Below are 13,823 nucleotides of genomic sequence, written 5' to 3' on the forward strand. Positions count from 1 at the left end.
ATGGGCTCTTGTCCTGCTGGGGGACTTCCACCACCCTGATATCTGCTGGAAAAGTAGCATGGCAAGCTGTAGGTAATCCAGGAGACCCCTGGAGTGCTTTGAGGATAACTTCCTAAGCTGGGTAATAGACAGCCCTACCAGAAGGGGTGCAATACTGGACCTGATGGTCACCAATGCAATTAAGCTAACTGGCAATGTCAAGATTGGAGGCAGCCTGAGATGCAGTGATAATGCGCTTGTGGAGTTGGCAGTCCTGAGGGATGTGGGACAGGTGAAGAGTAAAGTCAGGACCCTGAATTTTAGGAAAGCTAACTTCCACTTCTTCAAGGAGTTAGTCAACAGAATCCCCTGGGAAACTGCCCTCAGGGACAAGGGAGCAGCACAGAGCTGGCAGATATTTGAAGACGCTTTCCATAGAGCACAAGAGCTCTCGATACCCAGGTGTAAGAAATCAGGAAAGGAAGGCAAGAGATCGGCATGGATGAGTCAAAACTTGCTGGTCAAAGGGCAAGAAGGAAATGTACAAGCACTGGAAGCAAGGACAGGTGTCCTGGGAAGAGTATAGGGACACTGCCTGGTTCTGTAGAGATGGGGTCAGGAAGGCCAAGGTGCAGCTGAACTGAACTTGGCAATGGATGCAAAGAATAACAAGAAGGGCTTCTACAGGTATGTCAGCCAGAAAAGGAAGGACAAAGAAAGCATACCCCCTTGATGAGTGAGACTGGTAACAATGGAGAAAGAGAAGGCTGAGGTATTCAACAACGTTTTTGCCTCAGTCTTCACTGGCAAGCTCTCTTCCCACACTTTTCAGGTGGAAAATGAACTGCAAGACAGGGACTGGGAAAGCAAAATCTTTCCAACTGTGAGGATCAGCTTCGTGACCACTTAAGGAATCTGAACATACGTAAGTCCATGGGACCTGCTGAGATGCATCCCAGAGTCCTGAGGGAATTGGCTGATGTAGTTGCCAAGCCACTCTCCATGATATTTGAGAAGTCATGGCAGTCAGGTAAAGTCCCTGGTGACTAGAAAAAGGGAAACATTGCACCCATTTGTAAAAGGGGTAGAAAGGAGGACCCCAGGAACTATTGACCTGTCAGTCTCACCTCTGTGCCTGGGAAGAACATCGAATAGATCCTCCTAGAAGCTAACCCTGTAAATTCTTTGAATTTGTAGGAACAGAAAATCTTCAGAGGGTGTGCATAGACAAATTTCACAAATCACCATAGTAACTGAAAACAATAAAAGACATTCAGGGTTTTATATCTTCAAAACACTCTGCCAGCATAAATCTCTCTCAAATCTCTGTAAGGCAAGTAGAAGTCTAACAAACATTTGAGATTAAAATGAAATTAATAAAAAACTGCAAAGAATGTTACTTTCAGAAATAGAAAAAAAGTGTAAGTTTACTGAAATATTTTCTATAACTGGGCTTGTACTGCGTAACAATTTAATGTTATATCCAAATTAGTGTCAGTTTTATTAAAAACCCAACTACTCATTATATTTTGAATGTTTGCAATCATGCCTGCTTTTTAATGTCAAGAATATTTGTGCAATTACCACATGAAGGAAGTAGTTCTGTTTCGCAGTCAGCTGTATTTGCAATGAACTCTTCTCATTGTCATTTTGTACAGTAAGCATAAAGATGATTTTTTTAAAAAAATTGAACATGAAAATACTTTCATTTCAGGTAAGAGTGATGAGGATTCAACAAGTAGAGAAGGACATTCTTTGTATACAACAGATTCTGCAATCACAAGCAGCTGAAGCACAGGTTAGTGATCAATTTCTTGCCTTCTTTTGATTAGGATGTGTGTCTTTTAGAAAAAGCAAATCTACTGAAATGAGTATATTGGCAGGCAGCATTATTTGTATCAGCAAGTGATGTCATGGTTCATAAATTAGTTAATATTCATAAGCTGTAGCTGCCTTGATAATAGAATTTGGTAGCATGTTGCTTGCTCTGTTAACAATGAACTGAGGTTGAAAAACTTGGGATATTCTTTATGATACTGTTGAATTTTAAATCAATAATTATATATCAGTTAAAAGTTTAACTAGCAATTTCAATAAAAAGATCAAAGTGCAATGTATTATAAATGTATGGCTCACCTGTAACATGCTGTGGGATGAGACAGCAAGCATAGAGGGGCAAGGTGAAGCAGGCTCCTAGACTGATGAGCCTGGGCGGCGGAGTCCAAAGTGGTGATCCTCACACAATCATGTCCAACTGGGGAACATGCCAGACTAACCATACCAGCAACAAATATTCCTTACCTGCCTCCCAAAATGAGAACCAGAAGGCCAACCACCTCAAGGGTACACATGTCTGTGGTAGATCTTTCTGCACCCCTCATGAGAAACCCTCATGCTTGAGTACTTCCCTGAAGTGTCTATACACCAACGCAGGTAGCATGGGGAATAAACCGGAAGAATTAGAAACCTATGTGTTTTCACAGGGACATTATCTCATTGCTATTACAGAGATGTGGTGGGACAGCTCACAACTGGAATGTTGTCATGGAAGGCTATGTAATTTTTAGGAAAGATAGGCCAGCAAGGCAAGGTGGAGGAGTTGCACTTTATGTGAGAGCGCAATTCGAATGTATCAAACTCTGCCTAGAGGAGGATGACAAGCGAGGTGAGTCCTTATGGGTAAAAACTAAGAGACAAGCTAACAAGGGGGACACTTGTGGGTGTTTACTACAGGCCACCTGATCAGGAAGAGGAAGTGGATGAGGCTTTCTACAGACAACTGGAAGTAGCCTCACGATCACATGTCCTGGTTCTCATGGGAGACTTCGATCATCCTGACATCTGCTGGGTGGGCAACACAGCTAAGCACGCACGGTCCAGGAGGTTCCTACAGATCACTGGGGAACACTTTTTGATACTGGTGGTGGAGGAGCCAATGAGGATAGGCATGCTGCTGGACCTTGTCCTAACAAACCAAGAAGAACTGGTTGGATATGTCATGGTTGGAGGCAGCTTTGGCAGCATCAACCATGAGATGATAGAGTTCAGAATCCCATGTGGAGGAAGCAGGGCAATAAGTAGGACTAAAACCATGGACTTCAGCAGGGTGAACTTTGACCTCTCAAAGGTCCTGCTTGGAAGAATCCCATGGGATAGGGCTCTAGAAGGTAGTGGGGTCCAATAGAGCTGGCTAACATTCAAGCATCACTTCCTCCAAGCTTAAGACTGATGCATCCTTATGAGTAAGAAATCAAGTAAAGGGAGTAAGAGGCCAGCATGGATGAGTAAGGAACTCGAGTCAAAATTCAGGTGGAAGAAGGATGTTTATGTAATGCGTATGTATGTAATGTGGACAGATGACCCAGGAGGAATACGAGGTGGCTGTTAGAGTATGCAGGGATGCAGTGAGGAAGGCCAAGCTCCACTTGGTATTAAATCTGGCCAGGGATGTCAAGGACAACAAGAAGGACTTCTTCAAGTACATCAGCAGCCACAGGAAGGTTACGGAAAATGTAGGTCCACTGATGAATGAGGAGGGTTCCCTGGTGATGGATGATACAGAGGAGGCAGAGTTACTGAATGCCTTCTTTGCTTTTTTGCATTTTTCCTGCTAAGACTGGCCCTCAGTTATCACAGACCCTAGAGATAGGAAAGAAAGTCTGGAAAAAGAAAAACTTGCCCTTGGTTGAGGAATATCAGGTTAGAGATCATTTAAACAAGCTGGACACACACAAATCCATGGGCCCTGATGGGATGAACCCATGAGTGCTGAGAGAGTGGGCAGATGTTATTGCTAAGCCATTCTCCATCATCTTTGAAAGTTCTTGCAGAACACAAGAGGTGCCTGAGGACTAGAAGAAAGCCAACATCACTCCAGTCTTCAAAAAGGGCAAGGATCGTCAGCTGATCGGAGCCAGCCCAGCGAGAGTCGGAGCCAGCGGGGTTCAGCCGACCACGAGGTTCAGCCGAGATTAGGAAGCTCAGAGGGAAACGCACAGGGACAGCGTGATTCCCGGAGAGTCCCGATCCCCAAAACCCCGGCAGCCATTGCGAGAGAGCGGCTGACGTGGCGGGGGGTGTTCCCATGGTGACGGTGACCACACCCCCTCCCCTTGTCTTGAAAAAGCCTTTGGGAGGGCAGCGACCAGTCGCTGGCCACCAGGTGTAGGGAGGAGCAACCGGGTTGTGTAGCAGGTGAGTCCCACCAACACTGTGCTGCAGCAGCAGGTGTGGTAGCTTGTGTAGCAGGGTGCAGAGAGCACTTGTCGCTTGTCAGCCCCTCTAACTTATTGCCAGCATCCCAGACTGCTGACGACCATGGTCGCCTCCAGGAGGAGAGCTTGTCTGAAACAGAGTGTGGCAACGCAGACTGAGGAGGTTCTGTCCCGAACGGTGGCTGTTCAGGTCTCCAGCTGCAGGGAGTGCCAGAGCCTGCTGCTGCCGGGGGAGGGAGGCCAGCTCTCCACCTGTGTGAGGTGTGAGCAGGTGCAAGACCTGCTCGACATGGTTGTGAAACTTAAGGAGGAGGTTGAGGCGCTGAGGACCATCAGGGAGTGCGAAAGGGAGATTGACTGGTGGAGTAACACCCTGACGTGCCAGTCAGAAAGGTCCCAGGGAGGTACCCCCCAAAAGGAGATGGACCTCCTGCCCTCTCGGACAGAGGCGGAAGTCCTGAGACGGCCCCACCCTTGTCGCTGTCGGGCAGAGGTAGGGGACCTAAAAGACGACGAGGGTTGGAAGTGTATTCCGGTTCGGCGTCACGGGCAGCCCCCTTCCCTGCCTGCTTTGTCTCCCCAGGTGCCCCTCCGTAATAGGTTTGAGGCCCTGGATCTTGAAGAAGAGATAGGTGAGGAGGTGGTACCAAGCCTGCCTACAAGATCACATAGGAAGAGGCGGTTGACTTCACAACTTAAGACTGCCTCTGATAAGAAAGAGAGAAGGGTGATTGTAATAGGAAATTCCCTTCTGAAAGGAACAGAGGGCCCAATATGCAGGGTTGACCCTCATCTTAGGGAAGTTTGTAGTCTACCTGGAGCCCGGATCAAGGATATTGCTAGAGAGCTCCCCAAACTGATGCACCCGACAGACTACTACCCGCTGCTGGTCTTCCAGACAGATGGAGAGGAAGCTGCTTCCCGTAGTCTGAGGGGAATGAAGAATGATTTCAAGGTATTGGGAAGGATGGTGAAAGACTCAGGGGCTCAAGTGATCTTCTCTTCACTCCTTCCATCTTCTAGTGATGATTTGGGATGGAATAGGAAAATTCAGTCTCTTAATGGTTGGCTCCAAGACTGGTGCTACAGGCAGGGCTTTGGATTTTTTGATAACGATTGGTTTTATAAGACACCAGTCCGGACAGTGTCACGCGGGAAAGGTTTATCCCGCAGGGGCAAAAGGATGCTGGGGCAGGAATTAGCAGGGCTCATCTGGAAAGCTTTAAACTAGGCTCGAAGGAGGATGGGGCTGTAGCTGGGCTTGTCCAGGTGGGGCAGCATTCTCAAACTGATGAGGACTGGGTGGCCTCCTATGCCCCTAGGGAGAAATTGGTGTGCTCTGCTCGCTCCCTGAAATGCCTGTACACCAATGCGCATAGCATGGGGAATAAGCAGGAGGAGTTAGAATCCTGTGTTCGGTCTGGAGATTATGATCTGGTGGCAATTAGGGAAACATGGTGGGACAGTTCACATGACTGGAACGTGGTCATGGATGGCTATGCCCTTTTCAGGAAAGACAGGCCAGCCAGATGTGGTGGTGGAGTTGCTCTCTATGTGAGAGAGCAACTACAATGTACTAAATTCTGCCCAGGAGTGGATGACGAGCGAGTTGAGAGTGTATGGGTCAGGATCAAGGGGCAGGCTGGCAGGGGTGACACTGTTGTGGGCGTCTGTTACAGGCCACCAGATCAGGCTGAGGAAGTTGATGAGGCCTTCCATGGGCAGTTGAGAGTGGCCTCACAGTCACAGGCCCTGGTTGTTGTGGGGGATTTTAACTTCCCTGATGTTTGCTGGAAGGACCATTCAGCCAGCCAGCCACAGTCCAGGAGGTTCCTCCAGTGCATTGATGATAACTTCCTCATGCAGATGGTGGAGGAGCCAACTAGGAGAGGTGCACTGCTGGATCTCATCCTCACTAACAAGGAGGGTCTGGTTGAAGGCTGCCTGGGTTGCAGTGACCACGAGATGGTGGAGTTCAGCATCTTGGGTGGCAGGAACAGAATAGCAAGTAGAATTGCAACCCTGGACTTTAGCAGGGCTAACTTTGGCCTTTTCAAGCAATTGCTGGGGGAAATCCCATGGGCAAGACTGCTTGAAGGAAAAGGGGCCCAAGATAGCTGGATTGCATTCAGAGATTGCTTCTTCCACGCTCAGGATCAGAGCATCCCCACACGAAGGAAGTCAAGGAAGGGAGCCAGGAGGCCTGCGTGGTGGAATAGGGATCTGTTGGGTATGCTCAAGCAGAAGAGGAGAGTTTACAGGTCGTGGAAGCAGGGGCTGGCCACTTGGGAAGAATATAAGGCTGCTGTTAGAGGATGTAGGAAGGCAGCTAGGATAGCCAAGGCCTCCTTAGAATTACAGCTGGCGAGAGGGGTCAAGGACAGCAAAAAGAACTTTTTCAAATACATAGCAGATAAAACTAATACCAGAGGCAATGTAGGCCCACTGATGAATGGGGTGGGTGCCTTAGTGGCAGAAGATACAGAGAAGGCAGAATTACTGAATGCCTTCTTTGTCTCTGTCTACTCTGCCGGAGGCTGTCCTGGGGAGCCCTGTACCCCTGAGACCCCGGATGAAGCCAGGTCAGTGGAGGAGTTTGCTTTAGTCGATGAGGACTGGGTTAGGGAGCAATTAAATAGTCTGGACATCCATAAATCCATGGGTCCAGATGGGATGCATCCACGGGTGCTGAGGGAGCTGGCTGAAGTCATTGCTGGACCGCTCTCCATCATCTTTGCCAGGTCTTGGGAAACGAGGGAGGTGCCCGAGGATTGGAGGAAAGCAAATGTCACTCCAGTCTTCAAAAAGGGCAAGAAGGAGGACCCGGGTAATTATAGACTGGTCAGCCTCACCTCTGTCCCTGGGAAAGTAATGGAACATCTTATCCTTGGTGCCATCTCAAGGCATATCAAGGATAAGAGGGTTATTAGGGGCAGTCAGCATGGCTTCACCAAGGGTAGGTCATGCTTGACCAACCTCATAGCCTTTTATGAGAATGTAACAAGGTGGATGGATGATGGCAGAGCAGTGGATGTGGTCTACCTTGACTTCAGTAAAGCCTTTGACACAGTCTCCCACAGCATCCTCACAGCTAAGTTGAGGAGGTGTGGTCTAGACAACAGAGTAGTGAGGTGGGTTGCAAACTGGCTTAAGGAGAGAAGCCAGAGAGTGGTAGTCAATGGTGCGGAGTCTATTTGGAGGCCAGTATCTAGTGCAGTGCCTCAGGGGTCAGTACTGGGGCCAATATTATTCAATATATTCATTAACGATTTAGACGAGGGAATAGAGTGTACTGTCAGCAAGTTTGCTGATGACACTAAGCTGGGAGGTGTGGCTGACACGCCAGAAGGCTGTGCTGCCATCCAGCGGGACCTGGACAGGCTGGAGAGTTGGGCGGGGAATAACCTGATGAAATTTAACAAGGGAAAGTGTAGAGTCCTGCATCTGGGCAGGAACAACCCCAGGTTCCAGTATAGGTTGGGAAATTATGTATTAGAGAGCAGTGTAGGGGAAAGGGACCTGGGGGTCCTGGTGGACAATAGGATGACCATGAGCCAGCACTGTGCCCTTGTGGCCAGGAAGGCCAATGGCATCCTGGGGTGTATTAGAAGGGGGGTGGTTAGTAGATCGAGAGAGGTCCTCTTTCCCCTCTACTCCGCCCTGGTGAGACCACATCTGGAATATTGTGTTCAGTTCTGGGCCCTCAGTTCCAGAAGGACAGGGAACTGCTGGAGAGGGTCCAGCATAGGGCAATGAAGATGATTAAGGGAGTGGAGCACCTCCCTTATGAAGAAAGGCTGAGGGAGCTGGGTCTCTTTAGTTTGGAGAAGAGGAGACTAAGGGGGGACCTTATCAATGTTTATAAATATATAAAGGGTGAGTGCTATGAGGATGGAGCCAGGCTCTTCTCGGTGGCAAACAATGATAGGACAAGGGGTAATGGGATCAAGCTGGAACACAAGAGGTTCCGATTAAATTTGAGAAGAAACTTCTTCTCAGTGAGGGTGACAGAGCATTGGAACAGGCTGTCCAGGGAGGTTGTGGAGTCTCCTCCTCTGGAGACATTCAAAACCCGCCTGGACATGTTCCTGTGTGACCTCACCTAGGCGTTCCTGCTCCAGCAGGGGGATTGGACTAGATGATCTTTTGAGGTCCCTTCCAATCCCAAACATACTGTGATACTGTGATGACCCAGGAAACTACAGGCCAATCACCCTCACCTCCATTCCTGAAAAGGTGATGGAACAGCTCTTTCTGGACATCATCTCAAACCATGCAGAGGAAAAGAAGGTTTTCAGGAGTCAGCATGGGTTCAGCAAAGGGAAATAATGTTTGACCAACCTGATAGCATTCTATGATGGTATGACTGGCTGGGTAGACGGGAGAAGAGCAGTGGATGTTGTCTGCCTTATCTTCAGCAAGGCTTTTGACACCGTCTCTCACAATGATGTCCTCATAATTAAGTTCAGGAAGCGTGGGCTGGATAAATGCGCAGTGAAGATGAATCATGAACTGGCTGGATGACAGAACTCAGAGGGTGTTGATTAGTGGTGTAAAGTCTGGTTGGAGGTTAGTGGGTTTCCCCAGGGGTCAGTATTAGGTCCAGTCCTGTTCAACCTGTTAATCAGTGACCTGAATGAAGAGACTGAGTGCACTCTCAGCAAGTTTGCTGCTGATACCAATCTGGGAGGAAGGGCTGACACATCAGAAGGCTGTGCTACCATTCAGTGAGACCTGGACAGGCTGGAGGACTGTGCAGAGAAGAACCTAATGAAGTTCAGGAAGGGCAAGTGTAGGGTCCTGCACCTGGGGAGGAATAACCCCAGGCACCAGAGTACAGGTTAGGGATTGACCTGCTGGAACGCAGCATTGTGGGGAAGGGCCTGGGAGTTCTGGTCGACAAGAGGTTGACCGTGAGTCAGCTATGTGCCCTTGTCGCCAAGAAGGCCGACAGTGTCCTGAGATGCATTAAGAAGAATGTGACCAGCAGGTCTAGGGAGGTTATCCTATCCCTCTGCTCTGCCCTGGTGAGGCCGCATCTGGAGTACTGCGTCCAGTTCTGGGTTCCCCAGTTTAAGAAGGACAAAGAATTACTGGAGGGAGTCCAGCGGCAGGCTACAAAGATGATTAGGGGCCTAGAGCACCTTTCTTATGAGGAGAGACTGAGGGAGCTTGGTCTGTTCAGCCTGGAGAAGAGAAGGCTGAGAGGGGTTGTTATCAATGTTTATAAATATCTCAAGGGTGGATGTCAAGAGGACGGGACCGGACTCCTTTCAGTGGTGCCCAACGACAGGATGAGGGGCAATGGGCACAGAGTGAAGCACAGGAGGTTCCATCTGAATATGAGGAAAAACTTCTTTACTTTGAGGGTGACAGAGCACTGGAACAGGCTGCCCAGAGAGTTTGTGAAGTCTCCTCTGGAGACATTCAAAACCCACCTGGATGTATTCCTGTGTGATCTGCTCTAGGTGTACCTGCTTTAGCAGGTGGGTTGTATTAGATGATCTCCAGAGGTCCCTTCCAACCGTAACCATTCTGTGATTCTTTGATAAAGGCTGAGCATTGGTTTTAGCAAATGATTATAACAATTTTGCATGTCTTTCTACATGTGAATCTCTGTTAAGCAGCTTCATGGTTTGCTTATCTTTTGAGATAAGAAAAAAAGGGCGAATACAGTTTCTGTAAGACTTTATTAGAGAAGCCTTGCATGTTTTTAAAGTATTGCATTCTATTTTTAAAAGTACAAGATAATGTTTCCTGTAAATGGCAAAGTCCATAATAGTAATTTTCATTTTAAAAATCTGCACTAACACTGTAAATAATTTTACAAGCTCAACTCTTAATCATACTTGTAAATTAACTATAAATTATATGTTGGACCTGAGTATTTTATTGTTTGTCTTTGCCCAAAATAACTACTGTAAAAGTTCAGGGCAGCTTTTGAATTACTAAGAGAGAGAGATTTTCATATTGTAGAAAATAAATTATCTCACAATTCCATTTTTTTGGGGGAAAAACCTTGTATTATAAGTGAAGCTGACAGTAGTGTGTATAATTAAAGTTGTCTAGTCTTTTGACGTGTTAACCAGTTCAGTTGCAGTTTTATTTGATTTATATCCTTGACTGATGCTTTTAAAAATCACTAAACATTTTGGAGAATTAAATTATCAGTTTATTTTCCTAACCTTTTCATTTAATTCTGTCAGCACAGTTACTTGTGGTAAAACACGGATTTGATTTTTTGGAAGAAGTAACTTTTGCTTTCATAGTAAAATGTTTCCTAGTTTGATTTGTATAAAGTCTCCTAAAATCAGACTAGCAGACTTGCACAGTTGCATTAAGCAATTGAATTAAATTACAGTGGCATTGAGCTTTGTGGTCCAAATGGTAATGGAATCTGACAAGAAATGAAAACTTTTTTGGAGCAGTAGGAAAGATGAGCAACAATGCACCCATACAGTGACTCATCCAGTCACTGACAGCAAACACAGGATTATAATAGATGCCCTAGCTCCGGTGGACTGCCAGGGACACTTGGTGTCTGGGTCATCTGGCAGTAACAACCAATTGTGGAAATGCCTTTTGAATGCTGGTAAGAGTAGCACCGCCTCTTGGCTCTACTCATGGCAGTGTGATTTGAGTCAATCATACCTTACGTGAATAATGTAAGGTATCCTTCCTATGCTGCCAATGTCAGTGAGGGGACAGGGTGTCAGGCTTCCAGTTTCCTAATAAAACTTTTATGTTGTATGTGTAGAAATTGTTGCAGAGGTATTAGGTTGGTGCAAAAGGAATTGCAGTTTTTGCATTGTTGAAATTTGCCATTTGACGTTGGAATACATTCTTAAATAAATGTGGTTATCTTATACATCATTTTAATGCACTTTTCTCACTTTTTTTTTTTTTTTTTGCTACTGACTTATTACTTGCTGTTTATATGAACCAACAGCATGCCCTGGCCTCCAAGAGGGCCAACCGTGTCCTGGGGTGCATCAAGCACAGCATTTCCAGCCGCTCAAAGGAGGTGATTGTCCTGCTCTGCTCTACACTGGTGCGGCCTCACCTGGAGTACTGTGTGCAGTTCTGGGCGCCACAGTATAAAAAAGATATTAAGCTACTAGAAAGTGTCCAGAAGAGGGCTACAAAGTTGGTGAAGGGTTTGGAGAGGAAGACTTATGAGGATCAGATAAAGTCACTTGGCTTGTTCAGCTTGGAGAAGAGGAGACTAAGGGGAGACCTCATCACAGTTGACAGCTTCCTCACAAGGGGAGGAGGAAGGGTAGGTGCCAAACTCTTCTCTTTAGTGACCAATGACAGAACCGGAGGGAATGGCAGGAAGATGTGCCAGGGGAGGTTTAGGCTAGACATTAGGAAAAGGTTTTTCACCCAGAGGATGGTGGAGCACTGGAACAGGTTCCCCAGGGAGGTAGTCACAGCTCCAAGCCTGACAATGTTCAAGAAGAGAATGGACAACGCCCTCAGACACATGGTGTGAACCGTGGGGTTGTCATATGCAAGGACAGGAGTTGGACTCAATGATCTTTGTGGGTCCCTTCCAATTCAGGATATTCTATGATTCTATCAAATCTGTTTAAGCTTTTTTCTGAAGTCATGAGCTCCTCTATTAGCTATAAACCTTTTTTTGAATTAAATTTAAATGTCAAGTATGTAGTCTGGAGACAACTTTATTCTTCAGCCAGAAAAATAAACTAGCATTCTTATTCTCCAGCAGTCATTTGTCAATGGTTTACAAATTTTTTAACATCCTTTTTACTGAGCTGTTTTCTCTGTATCTCAGATAATAGCCTTTTCCTATTATCAGACATTCTTTTAAGGCAAATCAGGCTGATTTGTGGTTTGGATTTTAATGGTATTTGTTACTGACCTGGCAAGTGACCAGTGTGGATTGATAAGGTAACCTATGATCGTATTTCTGTTTTCCCAGATGGTGTAAAACATACTTATTTTTAAATAAAGCAAAGATATGTTAAAAATAATAAAATTGCTTAGTACTGAAATGCTAGCAGTGTAAAACAACATTGCCACCTTGAGTATAAATATGATAAACTTCTTAAATACAGTTAGTCTTTACTACACAGTATGTGGTACTTGGCTAAACTCAGGGCATTGAATAGAAGGTAAATGGGACAGTGATAAGAGGGGATACTCTTCTGTCTTTAAAGCCTAGGACTGTAGTCCAGGACAGTCAGGGTCTTGTCCATGTTCTGCCACAGACTTTTAATGAGTATTATTATTATTACGGTATAATTTTTTACTTTCAGATAACTATACAAGACATTTATTTGCATAATGTCTGTAATGTTCTCTAAAATCATTTAGAGACATTTAGAGACATTTAAAATCATTTAGTGACATTTAGAGAGCTGACGATCTTTATTTCAGAATTAAAATACATTTAATTTACTCATGTTGAGCCTACTGTTGACCGGCACCCCCAGATCCCTTTCTGCAGGACTGCTCTCCAGCCACTCCTCTCCCAATCTATACTCATGTCTGGCATTACTCTGTCTCAGGTGCAAAATCTGGCATTTGTTCTTAAATTTCCTGCCACTGTTATTTGCCCAATTTTCCAATCTATCCAGATCCCTCTGCAAGGCCTCTTGTCCCTCAAGAGAGTCAACAGCACCTCCCAGATTGGTATAATCAGCAAACTTGCTAATGGTGCATTCAACTCCTGCATACAGATCATTAATAAAAATATTGAACAGAACTGGCCCTAGAATTGAGCCCTGAGGAGCAATGCTGGTGATTGGTCATCAGCCAGATGTAGCCCCATTCTCTACAACCCTTTGAACCCCACTGTCCAGCCAGTTTTTCACCCAGTGCACTGTGTACCTGTTCATCTCTTAGTTGGACAACTTGTCCAGATGGATGCTGTGAGGGACAGTATCAAAAGCCTTAATAAATCAGAAAAACAACATCTACCACCTTCCCTTCATCCGCTAGGTGAGTGACCTTATCAAAAGGATATCAAATTAGCTAGGCAGGACTTTCCTTTTGTGAAACCGTGTTGCCTGTGCCTGATGATTGCACTGTCCTTTAAATGCTTTTCAATAGTAGGCAGTGTGGTCTTGTCCATAATTTTTCCAGGTACTGAGGTTAGACTAAGGTCTGTAGTTTTCCTGGGTCTTCCCTCATATGCCCTTCTTGTAAATTGGAAGACTCCCAAGACAAACAGAAGTAGAGGAATCAGTTTTCAATAAATACCAATTATCTGCTGACTATATGTTACTGTTGACTCCTTTGGGTCAGTATGCACAAAGCAAACAGCTACTCAGTTCAAATTACTCCAATAATGAAAGTCTTTTCTGTGGACTTGAAGGTTTCATGTTCAAGCCCTGCTGATGACTTGCGTGACAGTAAATTATGAGCTTGTTTATGCTTGTTGTGACTGCAAACTTGCATTTAAGGTGAGCTGAACTCTGGTAGTAACTGTAAATTATTTATTTCTAATTATAAATTAATTTGAGTGCTATGTTGACTACTTTTTGTCATGGCATACTTTTGAGAGCTTTTTCTGAAAATGGGAAGCCACCTCTTTTGTAAATAGCATGTAGTAAACAAAAACTTATCTCACTGGGAAGAGAGGGACAGAGAATGTAGGCGAGA

The 13,823-nt window shown here is 45.6% G+C and overlaps 1 protein-coding gene across 3 annotated transcripts in view; it reads left to right on the forward strand.

The window, feature by feature from the left end:
• The window catches only part of LOC135577056 (adenomatous polyposis coli protein-like), a 112,690-nt gene that overhangs the window by 35,428 nt on the left and 63,439 nt on the right, over positions 1-13,823 (forward strand). For 2 of the 3 annotated variants that reach the window (XR_010468659.1, XM_065044699.1), the window contains exon 2: positions 1,694-1,777. The gene's annotated coding sequence lies outside the window, so the exon portion shown is untranslated. Of the gene's footprint in view, positions 1-1,693; positions 1,778-11,142; positions 11,473-13,823 lie in introns of all 3 variants that reach the window. The other variant, XR_010468658.1, reaches the window with a different exon arrangement.

Source organism: Columba livia, chromosome W, assembly GCF_036013475.1.
Source record: "Columba livia isolate bColLiv1 breed racing homer chromosome W, bColLiv1.pat.W.v2, whole genome shotgun sequence".
In the NCBI taxonomy this organism is placed as follows: Eukaryota; Metazoa; Chordata; class Aves; order Columbiformes; family Columbidae; genus Columba; species Columba livia.